Raw genomic sequence first — 14,554 nt, forward strand, 5'->3', positions numbered from 1 at the left:
TTTTCTTCCTTGGCACAGGTGGCTGCTGGAAAATAATCAAGTCATGAAATGCTCCAAGTTCTGCTTTCTGGTGGTTTAATCCTTTAATTTTTCCCTTACTCTTTATATAGGCTTTAGAAACAAATTAATTCAACAATTTTGAACTAACACACGTCTATGAAGCTGGCTCAAGTAAACCTCTCCAATGATCCCGATGAAAGTAATTGTTGAATTTCTCATCATCTTTAAAACGCATTTTTCTCTGAAAAGATGCAGCTCCCTAATTAAAGGCAGGAAGGCAGTTCTTAGAAACTCTGATTTTTGTTGGTATACACATAGGCAAACCCAGCAGGAGCCCCTAAGCCTGGCAATCTATCTCCTCCTTTTAAAGCAATTTTGGGATGAGGACAAACAGTGGGAAAGGCAGATGGCAAAAGTGTAGCTATCAGCAAAGGCAGGGCTGAGCAGAGGCACACACCTCACCAGAGACACACCAAGCCATCAGAACCTTGAACCTTGGCACAAATAGATGTGACCTAAACATTCCATGATCACAGGTGGGACAGTGCTGTTTTGGAAGCTCACAGCAGCTTCTGAGCAGGGAGGTGTGGAGTTGAGGCCCAAGTGTGGAACCATTGCATGGAAAACGAGCTGTAAGCTTCCTCCACATTGTTCAAGCTTCCTTCAGCTGCCAAATCCAACTGAAAGTTTTACAAGGAGATACTTTCCAATGTTGTCACTATCAGAGACCAACTACCTTATTGCTTAAATAGGGTGATGATGAGCAGGCCACAAAATCTGAGAAAGGATTAGATGGGCCAGTCTTGCGTGACTAGTCACAAAATTTCCTTTAATTCATTGCCAAAACCAAGAGAATCTGAGGACCAATGCAGCCAGGAATGTCACAAGAAATGCACTTTTCCAGAAGGAAAATAGACCTACTACTTCTCATTAAAAATGAACGTACACAAAAAAATAAAAAAGTATTGCAGCAATATTTTCTAAAAGAGCACCTAAAACTGCACACCCATTTGCTTTAAATGATTTCATCTCTTTGGTCCTCTGGGACTTCCAGACATATTGACAAACTAAACTGGTCTAACTACTCTGGCATCTTGGCATGTAATCATTTAAAACAGAGACACTTCCTAACTTGTGCAAAATTGAAACATTTGTTTGAGAATAATTAGTGCCTTAGCCCAACAACGCTTGGCAGATTTTTCTCATTAGTTGAGAAAAATGATTGAGGCAGGCAGACAAGCAAGCAGACTTTGTCAGGCATTCTGTGAAAATAATTTGGACCACACACTTGGCTGCAGAGCCAGATAACGTATGTCATTCTTTGCTATCTTAACAGGTAGGATTAAAAAAAAACACAACAAGAAACCACCATCTGGCACATGAAAACTGAATTGAGAGGACTTTTCACATCTTTAGCACAGCCCTTCCATGTTCTCTGTGCAAGCCACAATGATCAAGTCATCCAGTGTTAGGCCCCCACTTATATTCTTTTCTATTCCCTCAATTTCCTATTGTACAGTCAGAACCAGAGCTGAAAATATTCATTGTGAGTCACAGGCTGTGCAGGTCCCAGAACAATATTTGCAGAGTATTCATGCTGGGATAGCCAACTGTGCTTGCCTTCTCCAGGGATGTTTTAACGTGCAGAGCATGTTCAAGGCAAACTGGGATCAAGGAAATATCAAATCACAACATGTTTTAGTAGGCTGTACAACTTCCAGACATGTTTCCTCTCTGAGGTCCTTCCAGAGATCAGACTACTACAAACAAAGACAAAGCTCAGGGTGCCAGGTAACTTAACTGTACCAAACCAAATTTCATTCTATACATGTGTAACTATTTGCTATTTCAAGTTAAACATTCATATATCAATGCAACTAAATTAGGCACAGGATAGATAAAAGTTTTTGTCCTCCAGATATATCAAGAACTTCTGAAGTGTATTTTATACTATTTCAGTGAGAAAGCAAATTTCAGGCTTTAACATGAAATCAGCTGGTCAAACCATCAGATGTAAACTGATATAGTACAATTTATAAATGTCAAATTATGAAATACTTACATTTGCTAGCAACATTTACATATTTCCCATGTCTGCCTGCAGCCTTTAAGTAGCCATTTGGCCTATTATGCTTAGATAACCACCTGGAACTCCTCCCTGGGAAAGTTCCCAAGTCTAGACACTAAAAATCACATATGTTTCCAATTATGAGAAACTATTACTATAAGGCCAACATAAATCTCCTACATCAACAATCAGTTGCCAATTATATCACATTCCACAATATGCCTTCTTACTATAACTAATTTATGGAATGCTTAGCCTAGAAAAATCAATAAAATTAGAGAAAAGGCGAAGTAAAAATATCAGACCTTGACATCAGGGTGAACATTTGAACCCAAAAGTTAGTTTTGTATGGAAGAAAAGCTGCAATGAGCTGGATCAACAGAACTATAAATTGTACAATATAAAAAGGTTCATTGTGCAAGCAGTGTTGGCTGTTACCCACAGTATCCACCATACTCAATCCTGCATCATGCAACAAGAGTCTTTAAAACACATTTAACAAAAGATTGGTGGGTTTTTGTCTTGCTGTGTTACACATCCACTACACAAGAGGCCAGAATTGCAGTAAGGCGTTTTTGAGCAGTGTAACAAAATCCAGTGAGATCTGTTCTGCTTCCTGTCAATCACTTTGAAATACTTTTACCATGGTTGTAAACAGCAACTGCCAAAAATCAGCTGAGTTTTAGGAAGCTCTAGAAAACAAAGATGATTCAAAATGAGATTAGTGGGAAACAGCCTTTACCAAAAGCAAGCTGCTTACAGGAAGAATGACATTTTATACATCATATATATACATATAGAGAGGGAGATATCACACTTTACAGGACTAGTAAAAACACTTGTAATTCACCTAAAGTATTAGAGCATTTTCCCTTTGTGTTTCCTACTGAGTGGATTGAATCATCTGCTTTCTATAACCAAGCAGTATCTCCTTAATGTTTATGGATGTCACTATATTAATTTAAGCACTATTTAATTTCTAATGAAAAATTCTGATTTTTTTCAGTACAAACAGTGTAGTTTCATTTTTAAATTGTGAATTTGTTCTGAAAATGATAATTTCCCTCTGTTTACCAATGGGGAAGGGCATCCAGAAATAAAAGGATTGGAGACTTTGTTTCCAGGACTAAGGATTCCTGAAGATTTCCAGGCAAGTCAATCAGCCTTTTCAGATTATATGTAATCAAATATATTAGTTTGTTTTGTTGGCAGTATCTTAAATAAAAAACATTAAATGCAAGCAACAAAAAACTTTGCTCTTTTTCTACTTGTCCTTGTTTTGTTCTCTCTAGCATGCAAAGTTGATCAAGGTTTTTTGTAGTCTATCAATTTTGAAAGGAAAATCTCAGGTCCTGCCCAGATTTTGTCATGACAACGTTAATTTCAGCACAAAGTCCAACTTAGATTTGGTCTAAACAGGAACCAGAGTGTCCCTCCTTTGCTATATTCAGACTATTTTAGTCCAGACTTCTGTAATATATTCTACTGGAATGTTCCCTTTTGCACAAATAACCAATATGCAGTAATGGAAAAAGAGGTCTAACTACAGAAACCATGGAGGACAATCTTTTCACATCTAAATCAGACTAATCCCTTGTTCCTCTAGACCCCTGCTGCTGGAATACCCCAGCATCTCCTGTTGTCAGCACCTACATAAAAATAAGAGAAGAAGGAGAGCAAAACTCTACAAAGCTGTCTTCTGATATTACCAGAGAAAAGTTTTGTATGTGATTGCATTCATTTAAGTTCAACAAATTGCTGGCATTCTGATGACTGCAGAACATTCTAGGGAAAATTGCACTTGTCAAATTGCTAAAAGTATTTCTGTTCCTAAATGCCATAAATTACAATGAAAGTTGGTCAGAATCTTAATTTCAGCAACAGTTCAGAATCAGAAATACCTCTGATAGAGGGAAAATATACAACATTAAGGCTGCAGTTTGTCTACTTCACACTCATTAGAAGTTGTTCCTTGGAACATAGGAGTCACCTCAGTAATGTTTCACTAGGAATTATCTGGCATGAGACTTAAATTTATAATAACCCAAGGAATATTTTCTTCCTTTATAGGATTTTCCACAAGTTAATATCTTCAGCAAAGCAATAGTGCAAAAAAAGGGAATTTTGGTATAGGAATTTCAAGGTTAGTCTCTTTTTCTCAGTATTTGAGGTCTATAAATCTTCAAAGCATGGAGATGCCAGCACACACCTCTCATTTGAGAGGTCCATCAGTAGTAAAATATGGAGAGTAGTTATCACCTTTCACACCTTAGAAGTGATCTACATCCCAAAGAATTGTGAGCAGCTCAGTGTTGATGAGACTACAATAGCAAAGCACTTTGGTACATTGTGCTTCCATTACCTTAGGAACGGTGCACATTCAATTTTGTCTTTCATTCTTCCTCTTGAAATGGAATTATCCTCTAGGTTAATGTATCTGCTTGTATAAACTGCTCATTCAAGGTTTAGCAAAAGAAAAAAAAAAAACTTAGATGCAAATGAATTGTTTTAAAGAAATTAAAATTTCCCCCAAACAAAGGATAGTTTTAAACCTCACAATTTCTTAGTATTATTGTTAGATTAAACCCAATATAATTACAAACCAAACAATTATCAGAATGCTAATTTCATGGTCAGCACACTAATTCATCTCTTTTCTCATTTCCTAATTATTCACCTTATAACACCACGTTACATTACTGCTTACCTTCAAGCAATTCCTGAAAACAACATTGTTTGAGGCAGAGGAACTCTGAGGTGTTTTTAATGATATCTTCAAAGAGTAAAAACTTGGCACAGTACTGAAAAAGAAAATTCATGCTTAACCTGAAAAAAAAATTTGGATTAAGATTAATCATTCAAAAGCAAAACACACTTGCTTTTTATGTTTTAAGAACTTCATATACTGGATAGTTTTTGCATTAATGGCCTCACTTCCGTGAACAATTTAAAACTTTATATATTTTAATTCACTCCAACTGACCTTTTCCAGACATGTTCTAAAGGAAATCCCCTAAATATCCAAGGAAGTCCCTCTTTTCTGACAAGTGGCCTAGTATTTCAGAATTATTTTTTTCCTATACATATATAGGGCTTAATATCAATACAAAACCACTAATGGCTAAATCCCATTGACTTCCAGTTACATACAGACTTCCCACCTACCAGGATTACTTCTGAAATTAAACAGATATCAAAAAATACAGATCAATAGGTGCATTTTCAAGAGTACATAATGGTTTAGACCATGTTTCATACATTCCTGTGGAAACTACATACCTCACCTGGTTAGACCCTTCTGAAAATCCTAGAAGGTGCCTGTAAGTGGGATTTTTAATCCTGATCCTTCCTATCCATGAGTGCTTGACTTTACATGCATTACTCTTTGAGCACCATTACTCGTTTTTTATCATTTAAATTTTAAAGTCTGCAGTAGAGATATCTGCATATACTATATTACAGCTGTACTGGCTAGATGCAGTTGATTATTTTGGAATTAGGTTATGACATAAAAATAAAGCAGCAAAACCTCAAAAACTTTCATTGACTTGACAGAAAGAACTGCAGTTGGGAGACTGTGAGAAGGTGGTTGTTTTGATTTTCCAAACCCACAGAAATGCAATATTTAGTAGCAGCATGTGACAACTGCATTGGCAGCAATTCCAGAAACCACAGACGTGCCCATGCCCCACCCACTGTGCCAAACAAGACACTCAGCACTCCAACACCAGGTGGGGAAAAAGGACATCAGGACAGGGAGAAATGAGGATTGATCCTCTGCCCACTGCAGGCAGCGAGGATTTTATCACTGCATTGCAAGCAGTAGAACCATTAATTGGCTTACCTGCAAGAGAGAGCATGAGAGCTCTTAAAAAGAAAGGTAGGATAAAATAAAAACCAGCACTGATGTGTCAGTAACCATAATATAATCAGGGATAATTTGTGACCTAATTGAGAAACAGAGGCAGGGAGATAAATTTCCCCAGTGCTGTGTGAAACATTAGATGCACACCCTAATAAAGATGATGAGATTTGTGTCTCTAATTTGACCTGAAGTGCACAAAATGTCCTATCCACAAATATTTCTGCAAGTGCATTTTTCAAGTTTCAGCAAAGGAAGGAGTGCAGATTATGTGGCTTGGAATGAAATGAGCCATCCATCAATAAATACAGCAGCAGTAATAAGCAATGAAATTAGTTGGGATAGTCCATAACCAGCAAATAAAAAAAGAGAAAAAGGCAGAAGAGGTGATGCTGAGGATACCCAGTTAACATGAGGCAAAATGAAAGATAAATAGGGAGAGGCACAGACTGTGAAAAAGGAAAGTGTCATTCACCAGTAGTGACACACTAACACGCTTTGCCAGGATGGATGGACTCAGGGATCAGATGAGGCACAAGGAGCAGCTGCATGGGTATGTTACTGACAGACAGACAGACCTGAGAGAGACCAAATGCTTGTTACATCCCAGTGTGAATGGGGGGGGGACAGGTGACTGATTCCTAAAACAGGGCTATGGTCTACTAAGAGATGAAACTGAAACGCTGTAGAACTTTGGCTCATATAGCTGCAGATGCTGTTTTAATCTAAGAAATAATACAACATCCCAAGTTCTCAATGAGAAGGAAATTACTTTCCAAGCTTTTCAGAAATTAAGCTGGGGAAGCAAGCAGGTATTTACATTTCTGGTTAGACACAGATCCCTCAAGACGAGAGTGGCAGTGAAACAGGGAGAAGCTCATTTTTCCTAGAGCTAAATCCTGACTGAAGAAAAACACATCACATTTACTTCAGAGACCTTCCTTCACCAAGCAAGGAAAACAAACAAAATCCTACTTTTTGCAAGAAAGCAAAATTCTAATAAAAAGCATTAAGTCAAACTCTTCTAGTTTTTCAGACTCTCAAGTAAACTTCCACACCCTGGCTACTAAAACTCACCTGAGGCAATCCTGTACCTCTTCTGCAATGCTCAGCAAGCCAGTGGAACACTTAATGAAGGACAGGATGTATTTGTAGGGAACTGTAAAGAACATTGAAAAAGGAAAAAGGTAAAATCACAGAGAAAAATTGGATTTTGCTAAGTTTAACTTTGATATCAAAACAGAAACTAACTTTTTAATCACCAATGAGAAGTACAAAGCTGACAACAGCAAGCAAATTATTTTTACAGCATAGTGTTCCTTACAGTGCCCTTTTCAATTGTTTTCATTGCAGTGGGCAAAATCCCACGGGCTCCAATGGAGGACAGGTTCACCTCTCAGGTTTACTATAAATAGGAAGAAAAAAAAATCCCCTGTTACAAAGACCCAATAGTCAGAGAAAGAAGACAAAGAGCAGGAGCACAAACAGATAAACCAAGCTGAAAAAGCTCCCAGAAGAACACAGCAGGTTTCACCTCTCCACTTCCAGACAATGTCTAAGTCATCCTACCTTCCACCTCAGGAACCTGCCACTTCCACTAGAGCACACAGAATTGAGGACATGCTCTGTGTTATTCACAGTACTCAGATGAGGAGGCTCCTGGGAGGAGACAAGCACAGCACGGTCTGGGAGATCCCTCAGAGCCCTGGGTGCTGGCTGGAGGATATCCCTGCACACAACACTCAGCACATCAGCTAAATTGGGTGGAAAAGCAAATGGCACTCAGCAAAGGACCCCTCTCAGATGTGCTGTGTCAGGAGAAGGCTCAGATGTGAGCTCATGCAGCTCTGAGGCAGGACTGCAAACATCTGTCAGGCACAACAGGCTCCACTCAGTGCTGGGAGGCAGCTCCTTTAAATTCTTCCAACAGCAAAAAATAATTTCCAGACCAGCTTTGACTTTCTAGGAGAATTCCCCAAGGGTGGAGAAGCCACCACATGATATTTCATGCAATTAGATCAGCAATTTGCCAGTCCTTGTGTGGCAATTGGTATGGAGGGGTGTGGAAAGAGCAAACACTTCAGTATGTGGACAATACCTCAAACAGCTAGAAATACATGAAACCAGCTTTTGTTTAGCTCTATTCTTACACCAGGACGAGTCTTGGCCTGTATTTAGTTGAGTACAAGATGGTTTACAGATTTTTTTTTTCTTCTAAACTTGTATGGGACAGGGAGTCTGAACTGGAGATAGAGCACACATTAAAGCAGAACCCTTTAGGTAGGATGCACCATTATTCCCAAGAATTTGTGAACATTTTGAAGCTCAGGATGTGCTTGGTAAGAATTCTCGACATCTGGTCATGTGCGAGTCCAACATCACTGAGGTCTGCGCCCCTGGGATTTCACAAAGCAGCTGCAGAATATTGCCTGGCTGCCCTCCAGCTCCTGGGACCCTGAGGATTGTGTCTGGCAGGACAGAGCAGGCCATGTGTCTTCCCAAAAACCTGCTGCAATGATGAGAAATCACTCACAAGGTAACAGCGCAGGAGAAGCAGGGGCAGGACCACATGAAGACATTCATCAGTGTAAGGAATGAGCTCCAGGGTCAGTACAGACAAAATAGCAGCCAGATCAGAGCAGGAAGAAAGTGATCTCAGCTGCTATCATGAACTGGGGAACAGCTCTCAGGGGGTTGTAATCACTGAGGATGGGTGAACAGCTTTTGATATCAGCCATTACACACATCCCTCCAGATGAAGAGTTCCTCATCTCACATGTTCCTGTTTCAGGGATGCATGAGAATAAACTGTGGCAAGCATTGTAACAATCCATCTCGCTTCTGAGCACACTTGAAAGGCCAGGAAAGCTAAAATTAAAAATAAATAATATAAAAAAGCCATTCTTACTTTAAACTTTACCTGCCAAACCTTTGTCAAAACCTAATATATACCCCAACATCTGTTTAATCTTCGGCATTAAAAATGCTTCTGCAATTTTAATTACTAACATTTGAAAAATCAGTGACAAGGAACCAGACAGTTTAATTTATCCATGAATGCAAGTAGTGGGCAGCAACATGAAGAAATTTATCTCAAGCTTAATCCTAGGGGAAATATTTATATGAAGAAGAAAATCATAAATCTTAAATTACTGATATTTACTAGTGAGACAAATCAATTTAAAAACGGTTAAAGAAATGCTGAAAAACATCTTGACTACCATGAAGAATTCAAAGCAGTTTTTTCAAAGATAAGCTCAACTATAAATTTCAATTTTAAAAAATCGGCTGAAAAACTACACTAGAAAAATCCATAAAAGATAAACTGCTTTGTGAGCTGTGATGTGAAACTAAAGCATGAATCCTGGCTTCATCTAAGGGGGAAGCTCAGAAAATTGATGCCCAGGTGACCCAGACTGCCCCAGCAGGGACACAAGCCCCCACTCACCTGTTGAAGGCAGCACTGCCAGGAGAGACAAAATCCTTGGGCACCAAGGCCCCCACACCCTCATGGGGCCAATCTGACACAGATATGGGATTTTTGAAAACTGAGGCAAGAGTGTTTGCTGTAAGGACCAGCAGATGAATATAAAATTAAGAATTAAGCTGATACTGCCCTCTCACATTTGTTTTAAAAATCACTGAGTGACCCAGTGCAAGAGCAGGTTTGCATACTTAGCTCATTTAATTTCATGTTTCCATGTCTGTTCTTTTATCACTGTTGCTAATTACATCCTTGAGCATATTCCTGCCAGCAGAATGTTTCTGCTCATCTCCTTTTGGCCAGGGGCTGATGCAGCAAATTCCACTGCTTTTCTTGGGGATTCCTCCATTGCCCAAAGGGTCCTTCTGTCTCATCCTGGACAGATTTCCTCCAGACCTTGGGACAAAAAGGCAAAGTGGGATAGTAAAAAAACAGGACCACTTGCAACAGAAGCAGGAGAAAACTTATTGACATGATGATCTCACTACATTCAGGGGAAAAATGTTCTTAAAAAACCAGGAAACCAACTTCTGCTTAAATGAGCCTTGGCAAAAGCCTTACATGAGAGATGTTTGGAAGTACAGACCCTCTGAAAGGTGAGCACTGCACTCACCACTGTCTATTGATTTCTTGCTAGAGCCTCAGCTCTGCAGAAACCAACATTTCCTTAAAATACCAATGCTGAAAAATAGATCCTTTTGTGGAGGATTTGGGCTTGGTCAAACCCTGAAACACCTGGTTGGCTCAAACACTGAATGTTTATTGTTTGGAGGTTTTGCCAATGAGATGCAATGCAAGCATTTTCTCAGCATATCTAATATTTCAGAAATAAAACCATATTTAACATCTCAACCTATTTACAAAATTAATGAATTAAATGTATTAAATATGTTTGGAATTTCTCTATGGTTTATTTCCTAGACTCTATGTGAACAACCTCATTGTAAAATATTGCATATAACAGGTTAAAAGTGGCTGAAAAATCGGTCAAACATGTTCAAGCACAGAATAACATCAAACTTAATTTACCTTCTATGCAAATAAATAAAAAGGAAAAGACACCTGAACAATATCCCTGAACATTGTGATCTGTTGCACAAATGAGAGGGCAATAAAATCAGACCTACATTAATTAATCAATTAATAATAATGGGCAGGAGCTGGCCCATCAGGATTCACCTTAGAAAAATCCACATCAGCCTAAACCAGACCATTCTTGGTTCCTTCTCCTGTGCTGAGGTGTGAGCTCTGGGACCCAGCCCTGCAGACACAGGGACCTGCAGCAGCAGCAGCAGCACCCTCCTGCCACCCTCCATGGCTGACAAAACCTCCTGAAGGACAAGATTCCAACAATAATTAGGAATTTCCAGGCATGTGTTCAAAAGCTTCCATGCTGGTGGTGTTGATTTGTGATTTTAATGCCTGAGAGTTATTGCAAATCATTGCATTTCTGACTTGTGCTTATTTATGGCCAGCTCCAAATCAATGAAAATCTTAGAGTTACAGTCTGCTGTCTGAAAGAGTAGGAATAAAGTGCATTTTATGGTGTATTAATTACTATGATCCAGTGGTTAATCTCTTACAACACAATCACAAGTGTAGCCATTGCTTTCCAGTATATTTGTCAAAGAAACAAAGTGTTAATAATAGGCTTTTTCACTATTGCCTCTAGTTTAAACCATTGCTGCAAGGCAGCAGGAAGCTTTAATTTTTTTTCTTTTCACAAATTATAAAATCTGCAAATTATTAGAGTGCAAATTAACAAGTTTCTACTGTGTCTAGTTTATGTATATTTAAATCCTACTTTATTGGCTCTTAATTAAATACATGTAAGAAACCTCAGTTTGAAATACCACCATACTCTCCTAATCCTTTCATCATTTTCTCTACACAGTCCCTTTCTGATTTCCCATTTCAAATTGTTTTCTTTGTAAGCATTTTAAAACTAGCTTTTACTATTTCCACTTTCTAATTGCAAGCACTCTAAGATATTATTTTATCCTAATAGAGCCTCCTTCTTTGCAAGTACTGTTTCTAAACAGAAGAGAACTAAGGTGAAAGGCATAAAGATCTTATGATAAACCATTAAAGAAACTTGCATCAGAAGCAGAAAAAGAGGTCAGATGAGAAGGGAGCTGATGGACTCTCTTTGGACAAGGAAATGAGTTTCTTAAGTATAAAAATGATTTTAAAAATAGTGATAAACTGTATGTACAATTTAGTTCAAACTCAACAGATACCTTTGGCTGGAGAAAAACAATGAAGTGAAAGGCTCAGAAATGTCACAGTCATTATTTCTGAAGCACCTGCATTCTTTCAGGCTAGACTGACAAACAGATGTTGGCCTTCCTGCACTCTGCCCTGATTGCCCAGGCACTCCAAGGGCAGCTCTAAGCAGGGCTATGGTCTGTGCCAGGATGCACATCCTGCTATTTCTCCTCTTACTGATGATTTACTTGGCATGGCAACACTTAAATTACCAGGTCAGAGGCAGAACCAGGGCATGGACACACATCACTCCCTTATTCCAGTTGTAACTGTCCCTGCAGATCTTCTAGGAGCTGCTCACGGACCTCCCCTCCTAAACAAATAACATCATTTTGCCAATCCATTTGCTTTGTCAAAAATGGAGCTCCTCCAGCAGCTACAAAAGGGGTTTAATGTCCAGGCTGGGGAAAGGAGTAGCAGGAAACAATAATATTTTCACTCAGCTGAGCTGCAGCTGCAGGAGGATGTTTGAGGGTGTTCAAGGATGCTCACCTGCAGCTTTGGTACCAGTGCAGAAATCAGCATTAAGGGAGTGTGCTGAAATACACTCTCCAGTTGCAGGCCTTGTCCTTATGGATGCACACTTTTATCTTCTGAAATAACAGCTAAGTTTGGCAAATCCGTAGGTCACAACTCTTCTTTTCTTACATTTCATGGAACTCTTTGTTAAGCTGGAGAAGATAAGTCATTTCATGAATAAAAGCATTCTTCTATTCCTAAATTATCTATAAACAGACTGATTTTTATAAACTCATGGATTATTCATGCATAAAAATCCTGTATTCAAATATATTACTGCCTACAGTCTGTTTGTTTACTACATGCTGCTCTTACAGCTTCAACTATTTATGTCATACTCGATTGTAAATCACATGGTATTGTTTCTGATCCAGAGCTGCATGAATGAAAATGTTATAAAGAAGAAGAAAAATAAGGGACTTTAAAATGAAGATGAAGCAGTTTTGAAAGCCACCTTCCAGAGAAACCATACACTTAGAGTCTGATATGTGTAAATATAACTCAAGAGAAAGACTAAGGTGGGGTAAAAAATCCTCAATCATTCAAGCAGCATAATATTCAAATTTTTGCAGTATTCATGTAAGTCCAGCTATTTTGCTTCTGTATCACAGGGAGCACATATGCTGGAGGAAATACAGTAAAACCCAGGTCCCTGGAGCTCAAATTTAAATCCTTTACACACAGCAAAAGTAAAATGGAGACTGAAATGGGGAAGCTGCAATCTGTTCTTGGTTTGCAGAAGCTTCTGTTCAATTCATTTACTGAACAGCAAATCTTCTGCACTACAGCATTAATGAGAATAGATACAAAAAGCTTTCAAACTTAAACAAAGAAATGGCTGCTACTTTAGGGTATTTTCAAGCATTTCCCAGAGATTAACGTATGAGGCAGATGCTCGAATACCAGCACACAATACTTTAATTTAGTTCAGCATCTCTGCAGGCAGTGGCTTCTCCATTACTGCTGGTTCCCAGAACACAAGAGAATGTTATTGCAGGGCACTTTTAAATTAAAATCCCCAAATAAGCTGTTAGACTTTACACACATCAATCTTTTGTAAATACAATAAGGCAGATTTAATTGGTTTTACTTTCATTTTATAACAAATGTTACTATCTATTATATAAGAAAGCTATTTTTAAAAAGACCCATAAAAAGGATTAGAAAGCAATTCTATAAGTGATAAAATAGGGGCAGAGAGTTATTATGGAGGAATGTCAGCAAGTGCCCAGCTAAGGTTGTTTACTCAATGCCAAATAATCATCTTTGGAAGTTGAAATAATAAACTTAAATAGTTTCAAATTAAGTCTTGCAAGAAATGGAGGAGTTATTGAAGCAGTAGAGGAAATTGGAAAAAAAACAACCCACCACATAAAATGAACCCACATAACAAATATTAACATGATGACAATGAATGTTTTATCCAAAAGAATGAGGATGAATAATGCTGGGCTAATAATGACTGGCCTGATCTGCAAAGCTCAGAATGGAAAGCAGCTTCATGGAAATGGAGGTATTTGAGCACATGGTCTCAGTCTGAACCCCAGTTAAACCTGAAAAAAAATTTTACAAGCTGGTCTTCTGTTGATTTTTTGTGAACAACACTTCAGAGTTGTGAATTTCTAGAGTTAGAAAGGATGGCTGACAATGTGCAAGAGTGAACATGGAGAACATTAAATCTTATTTACAGCTGTGCAATTATTCAAGACTATTTTCCAATTTTATCCTGTTGCACTGCTAATGCTCAATACAGTATCTCTATTTGTAACAGTACCCACACATCCACATATGAAAATACTTCAGTTCAAAGCCTCAAGCACTTCAGCTAAGGAAGAAGGTCTGTACCTCTCAGTGACCTGTCCTTTTCCCCAGAGGACCAAACACACACAGGCAGATATATGTATTCAGCTACTGGGCTGCATTTTGGTCAGGAAAGTTTTAACCTTTGCTGTGCAAAACAATTGACAGTGAAGGCAGTTACAATTTCTGAGAACATGAAAAAGAAAGAAGGTATTGATTAAAAAAAAAATCCAAACAGTCAACCAAAGAACCCAAAAACCTGTGTTAAAAACAAAACCATATTAAAATTGTCTATATTTATAAATATATTTCTTAATTAACATATTTTTAGCAGAAGGTTTTTAAGCTTTCTGGGAGGACCTCTATTCAGGTCCAGAAAGGGCACGTAAATGACAGGACCTGAAAATCTGAGCTTTTACTTCAGCAAAGAAATTTCCATAAAGTCCTGTTTCACCTAATTATAGACTTCAGACCCAAGGTGGAACAAATTAACATAGCCCTGTAACTTATTGGACAGCTGACCTTCCACTGACCTAGCAGAATAATAGAGTTT

The 14,554-nt window shown here is 38.3% G+C and overlaps 1 protein-coding gene across 2 annotated transcripts in view; it reads right to left on the reverse strand.

Annotated features, from left to right (window-relative positions):
* Positions 1-14,275, reverse strand: part of TMC3 (transmembrane channel like 3) — a 107,406-nt gene extending 93,131 nt beyond the window's left edge. Inside the window, exons 1-9 of one of the 2 annotated variants that reach the window (XM_071441386.1) lie at positions 14,047-14,275; positions 12,175-12,353; positions 9,606-9,810; positions 9,379-9,496; positions 7,500-8,798; positions 7,255-7,335; positions 7,008-7,089; positions 4,776-4,869; positions 4,431-4,518 (exon numbers count right to left, since the gene is read on the reverse strand). The gene's annotated coding sequence lies outside the window, so the exon portion shown is untranslated. The other variant, XM_071441387.1, reaches the window with a different exon arrangement.
* Positions 14,276-14,554: the final 279 nt, after the last annotated feature.

This window comes from Agelaius tricolor, unplaced genomic scaffold (assembly GCF_023055355.1).
Source record: "Agelaius tricolor isolate 1412-34295 unplaced genomic scaffold, bAgeTri1.0.p SCAF_16, whole genome shotgun sequence".
Taxonomy (NCBI): domain Eukaryota; kingdom Metazoa; phylum Chordata; class Aves; order Passeriformes; family Icteridae; genus Agelaius; species Agelaius tricolor.